The sequence below is a fragment of the Rhinolophus sinicus genome, linkage group LG03 (assembly GCF_036562045.2).
Source record: "Rhinolophus sinicus isolate RSC01 linkage group LG03, ASM3656204v1, whole genome shotgun sequence".
NCBI lineage: Eukaryota > Metazoa > Chordata > Mammalia > Chiroptera > Rhinolophidae > Rhinolophus > Rhinolophus sinicus.
This window is the reverse complement of record NC_133753.1, coordinates 146,052,052-146,058,578: the sequence shown is the minus strand read 5'-3', so window position 1 is coordinate 146,058,578 and position 6,527 is coordinate 146,052,052. Positions and strand designations below refer to the sequence as shown.

The 6,527-nt window shown below is 37.9% G+C and overlaps 1 protein-coding gene across 2 annotated transcripts in view; it reads left to right on the top strand.

The window, feature by feature from the left end:
* Positions 1 to 4: 4 nt before the first annotated feature.
* The window catches only part of XRCC4 (X-ray repair cross complementing 4), a 342,504-nt gene continuing 335,981 nt past the window's right edge, over positions 5 to 6,527 (top strand). For both annotated transcript variants that reach the window (XM_074328763.1, XM_019746359.2), the window contains exon 1: positions 5 to 99. The gene's annotated coding sequence lies outside the window, so the exon portion shown is untranslated. The remainder of the gene's footprint in view (positions 100 to 6,527) is intronic.

Here is a 6,527-nt window from a genome sequence, read left to right as displayed (position 1 = left end):
TGCGGCCGAGCGGAAGTAGATAACGCTCTGATTGGCTGCGGGACGTCAGCCTGTGGGAGCGGGCCTTTTGGAGGAGACCGGAAGTGGAGTCACTGACAGGTGGGTTTCGAATGTGGGGATTACGTCTGTACAATATTAACTGTAGTCCGGTCCTTCTTTTTTTCTTGTTCTTTGCTCCCACCCCTTTTCTTTCTAATTTTTCCCCCCTGTTATTTCCCACTGGAACTCCGCAGTGCGTGGACATTTCCTAGCTCTAATCTCCCTCAATGTGTAAGCTACTGGGCCCTCGGTTTGTTGACTCCCGGAGATGCTTGGGTTCCCTGGCATTAACCACAGGGCCTGCACCTGCTGGGCGGCCTTTTCAGTTTCTCCCGTTGCACCCGAGGGGTTCTTTGGATTGCAAAGCGCCTTTGGAATTCCTTGCAAAATTCTGGGATTAGGAGGACACTTGGATCTGGATGGTTGTGTTGATAAGCTGTTTGATCATTTCCCTAACCCTGGCCTTTTCTCTCTCCCAATCCCAAATTGGTTGCAGACTGTCAGTGGGTGGCATCTGGGGCTGAAACATTCTCGGCCCTTTGGGGTAAGGAAAAAACTTTCTGTAGCAATAAATGAAAAGGAAAAGCCCTTTCCTGAGTTCAGTAATTATGTACCCTAGAGAAGTGATCCATCAGCAAGACAAATCACATGCCAGCTTTTTCTTTAAATCAGTAGTGTTATTTAACTTCCTCTAATTTTAATAATCCCATTAGATGAAGCTCTATCCCTGCCCTCCACCCCCTCCCCGTTTTTTGCCTTTGTATATTCTAGATGGAGAAACAGACACGTTGACATGTTCAGTTTGCATAATTGGCAGTTTCTAGAAGTCGGAGGCGCAGAGTTTATCCCTTTGTTCCCTTAAGTGAATCAGAAAGTTATGGCAACTCTTTGGCTCCAAGTGTATAGTTAATTTTTTTCTCAGGCCGCAGAGGGTTCTTTTCAGAATATTGTTTTTTTTAATACTTTATTAACTCAGAAAGTGAATAGAAAAAAATAAGGAAGGGAAACTCATATGAGTTGTTGATTTATGTGGTGTATATGGCCAAACTATGAGACCCTTCTATATTTACTGCAACACGGTGATTAAAACATTTGGATTTCTGCTATCTGTGATTACATTGTTCACTACAACACACACTTTAAAAAAAAAACACCACAAAAAACTATAGTTACTTTGAATCTATTGAATTTTCAAGAGTTGGTCAAATATACACTTTTAGCAAGTATTTTCTGAGCTTTATTCATGGGAAAATGAGAGTGCAGCAGAGGAATAAAGATGGCCTCTGTTCCTTGGAGAAATTTAATGTTCCTGCGAGAGGGGAATAAGAAATGTATAAAAATGTACTGTACCTTCCTCTTATCAAAAAAGCCATTTAATGCTCTCCCTTGTAATTGCTTTACATTATACCTAAGTCTGGTCATTCAAATTAATCTTGGCTTAGGAAATAATGTCCAAATTAACCTTGGAAATTATGTTGTGCGACTCATCAAGCTGGCTTCTAACGTAATAAATGGGTCCGTAGACTTTATAACTGCTTTTGCTTTCATGTGAAGATCATTTGGATCTTTATGAACACTTAGGGTAATATACTTCTGTGTGAAGCTGTGAATCTACCTGTTAAGAGCACCAGGAAACTGGAGTTGTTAAAGACCAGAATTGATTTACCATATTTATGGATTATAATTAATTTTAGGCCATGAATTTTTATATATTTCAGCTTCAAAATAGTAAAGAACAATGTTTGCCAGTTATTTTAAAGTTATTCATAGAATAACACAATGGTTTATTAAGTATTTATTTATTTTCATGTAACAGCAAACACAGTTAATCTGATCTGTGGTGAGTCTGGGGAGGTTGTCATTGAGCTACTTGGTTAAGCACATAGATCCCCTGCTTTTGGTTTTCACTGCCAATGAACTAATTTAAGTACTAGCTTACATCACTAACTAGAAGTCTCCTTTTTGGCAGCTCTGCTGTGGATTCTCATTTATTACTAAAGCATCTCAGATCATTTTATTACTAAAACTAAAGTCTGACTGTGTCATTCCTTTGTTCAAAAATCATTGCCTCTCCTGCGTCTAGAGAGTATTTTAAACTTTGGTTTCATGGGTTCCCTAGAATTTTATGTAAAAATAGCACATATTTATATTTTTCTGTGGAGACATTGCATAGGCTTCTCCATTATTACAAAGGTTAAATGAGTTAATACAAGGAAAAAGTATTTGGCATGCGGTAAGCACTCAGTAAGCATTGCCTATTGCTGTGTGCCTGGCTTTTTGTTTCACTAAATTAAAAACTCCTTGAAAGGAGGGATATTGATGTACAGCTGATTGACTTCCATGTTAGCACGCAATAAAAGGTTTTTAAGTTAAATTGGTATTGCTTTTATACCTCCAGATTATTTCTCCCCCTTTTCTCTTCTTACTTTGCACATAGTATGGATAGTGTTGAAGGTTTCCTTTTATTTGGTTTCCCCTTTTTTTATTCACTGATAGTCACATATATTAAAAGACAATCGTTTTACTTAACAGCTTGTTTTCTCTGATCCTCAAATAGCCTTTATAGTCTTAGGTTGAGGTTCTTTGTGTTCTAGTGTTTGTCCTTTCCTCACCTCTTTTTTATTCTCTTTCCCCATGGGTCTTAGATTAAGATACATAAAAGTTTGTTTTTGAATTGCATGTTATTTCTTTTGCCTTAAAAAATAATCTTTCTCCACTCCAATCCCATTTATTTGCTCTTCTAAACAAATATCCACAAGGAGTTCTCTGTGCTCCAAATCCCAATTTCTCTTTTTTTTTCTTTCTGTTCTTTCTTGTGTGGGGGAGGAACAAATTTTTCCTCCTACTCTTAGAAATTTCTTCTGGCTGGACTCATAAATTAAAATAAGACACTAATGACCAAATTGTACTTATGGGGCTTTCATAAGTATATAAGACAATGATGTAGATGATATTGGGTCTGCCGGCAGTTTCTGGGTATGGGCCGGGATCGCATCTCGTGAAGCTGAAGAATGGAAACACAGACCAGGGAGAGGCAAACAGTTTTAAAAAGAGGATAGTTTATTAGAGGCAGGAGAAGAGGTTGCAGCTCCCGAGGGGGAGGGTGTCCGGAATGAGTGTGCCCACTGGCTAAGGCAAAAGGCTTTTGCTTTTATACTTTCCCCTGCCTGCTTGGGGAAGGGGGCTGGAGCCTTCTAACAGAATTCATCTATTAGGTTTTTTTCCTGTTTGCTCATCCTGAAGGGATTAACAAACCAACCCATTGCTATCTATCAGATCTGCTCCTTTGTCCAGCCAGAAGGGATTTGAGATTATCTATTAACCTTAAGGTGTATTCTCATGTCTCTGTCCTGGAGTGAAGGAGACATTCCAGGGCCTGGAGTTTCAGGATATGGCTGCTTTTTTTGTTTACTCCACCAGGGACCCCCCTTTCTACCTAGCATCCATACTAACTAACCTGTTTCAACAATAGGGGACAAATTGGGGAGTTAAGGCTTATATGCCATCTTGAGCTAAGGAGAAGGGGTAAGAGGCAGTAGTTTGGGACTTCACAGGGGAAAAGGCAATTCACATGTTCCCTAAATGAATGTTTGGAAAAGAAAATGATCCCTAAATAAATGTTTGCTGGGCCATCTTTAACTATGGGATACAGAGAGGACCTTGCTTGGTTCCTTTCTATACCACTCTAGTTTGTTTTAAACTATAGTTTTCCATGATAGCTCCCTTCCTGGAGCAGGTCCTCTCTCTAAATTCTTTTGTCACTTAGAAGATTAAAGGTTCTTCCCAAGTCTTTTCTTTTTAAAAAAATAACCAACTTAAAATAATCAGTATCCCAAAAGGCATATTTTGGGATGACAAACTCTGCTTGCCCTTACCTTAGATTATTTCAACATGGCTATTGCTGCCATGCTCCCTCAAAATGCTCGTTATTGTCACCAGTGAGCTCTAGGTGCTGATCATTCTGTCCTTACAGTATTTGATCTATAAGCAACCTTTGATACAGTGGATCACTGTCTTTTCCATGGTATGTTTTCGTCACATGACTTCTAGGACATCACATTCTTGATTTTCCTCGTACCCCATTGGTTGCTCCTTTTCAGTCTTCTTTCTGATCTCTTATTGTTGAAGTGCTCCAGGGCTTAATCTTTAGTTTTCTTTTTTTCCTCTGTCTACACTTCCTCTTGATAATATCGGGTCTTAATGACTTTAAATACCATCTGTGTACCTAGGACTACCAAATTCATAATCCTAGTCTCCTCTCTTTCTGAACTCCAGGTACACATATGCAGCCTCTACACCTCCACTTGTTTACTTAAAGATATTCAAAGTTAAATGTCACACACTGAACTTCCTTCCCCTCAAATGTATTCCATTCTTTCTCATCTCAGTTGATGGCAACTCTGTACAGCCAGTTGCTGAAAACTAAATATTTGGAGTCATCCTTGACTGTTTTTCTCATATTCCATCAAATTGATCAGCATATCTTACTGATTCTATAGAATATATCTCGAATTTGATTGTTTCCTACTATCTCTGCTTTTAGTACACTGATCACCTCTTGCTTGAATTACAGTAATAATGTTTTAGCTGGTTTCCCTGCTTTCTTCAGTCCTTGCCTCTGTGCAGTCTATTCTCAGATACTTTTAAAATGTAAGACTGATGCTTTTAAAATGTAAGAAAAAAATTGTATTAAAGTGTAAGATTCTAAATGCAATGTGTTATCCTAGCTTGGGTCCTGGAATAGACAAAAAATATTAGTGTAAAAACTGGTAAAATCCAGATAGTCTGGAGTTCAGTTAAATGCACCAATGTTGATAAAAAGCACCATGGTAATGTAAGATGTTAATATTAGAGGAAACTGGGTGAGGTGTATATGGGAACTGTTTCACCTTTGCGACTTTTCTGTAAATTCAGAATTTTATTCCAAAAAAAAAAAAAAGTATTAAAAAAATGTAACATTACTTCTTTGCTTAAAATAAACCTTTTATGAATTCTCATTTGACTCATGGTAAAAGGCAGTATCCTTACACTGGCCTACAAGACTGTGTGACCTGGTTTCCCATTGCCTCTCTGACTTCATTCCTTTGTATTTTCTCCCCTCACTCTGTTCCAGCCATACCGGCTGCCTTGTTATATATACTAGGTTCACTTCCATCGTAGGGCCTTTGTACGTGCTGCTTCATCTACTTGGAATCCTTCTTCCCAGACATCCACACAATAATTCCTTCACCTCCTTTATGTATTTGCTCAAATGTCACCTTTTCAGAAAGCCTACCTGAACCTCCTATTTTAAATTGCAGCTTTGAAACGATCTGACTCCTCCTGTCCTCCAACTGGCCTCTACTCCCAATTTCCTCTACCTTGTTTTATTTTCTCCTTTTACTATAGCACTTATCACCATTCTGTATATTTCACATGCTTATTATGTGTATTTTTAATTGTTCGTCTTCTATTAAAATGTAAACTCCACAAAAGTAGGAAATTTTATCTGTTTTTTCCTTTATTCCAAGTTTTAATACACTGTCTGAGGCAAAGAAGTACACATGTGTTTTGGTTGAATGATTGAACTTGACTGGGTATTTGAATTTGTAATCCTTGAATTGTAATCAGTCTGAAACACTGACTTGTTTATCGTTTCCATATATCATGCTATTTCTTGCATCCAAGTCTTTGCTTATACAGCTTCTTCTGCTTGGAATGCCTCTCCTTACCTTTTTCATTCCACCTCTAAACCATTTTCACCTTTTAAGATTCATATCTTTAAAAAATGTAACTCAAAGAAGCCTTTCCTGAAATGTCACGCTGGCTTATGTGCTACTTTTCAGAGGAGCTCCCACCCTGCCTCTGCATTTGACAAGCTTGGGTACTAGAAAGTTTGAAATGTATCCTACTCATCTTTGGGATATGAAAGCCTGTACATAGGTAGTCAGTGAATGTTTTAATGCATTAATGACAGGACCAAAGTCACTCAGCTCTGAAGTGGCAGAGTTTTGATTTCAAGCCAGCTCTCCTGAATATAAAATCAATGTTTTATTTACTATACCTTATTTTCTAGGAAAAAGGTAACTGTCTTTAAAATAAGAGAAGGATTTTTTTTTTTAATACAAGTAGGAGATGGTTAATGTATTTCATAGCCCTGGGCAATATGCTCCTTATCATTTGTGAAGCTGCCAGTGCTAATGAGAAAGTGAGTAGTGCTTTTTCCTAAGACACTCTCCGAAATCAATAAACAGAAGGTTATTATAGTCAGCAAATTTTTTATGTTGATGGAATTGTACTCTTTTTGGGAGAAAACCACCATTGAGTCTTTCATTGCCTAAAAGAAGAAACCCTTACTAGAATTCTAAACTGCTCCTGAAGCATTCATGCTTTTATAGATGCCAGTACTGCCAATAGTTATCAATTAAGCTTTTGCTTGTGTACCATTGGGGAATCCCAGGCTATTTACAAGATATTGCAAAGATTTGCTCCCGGTAATATGGAAATTT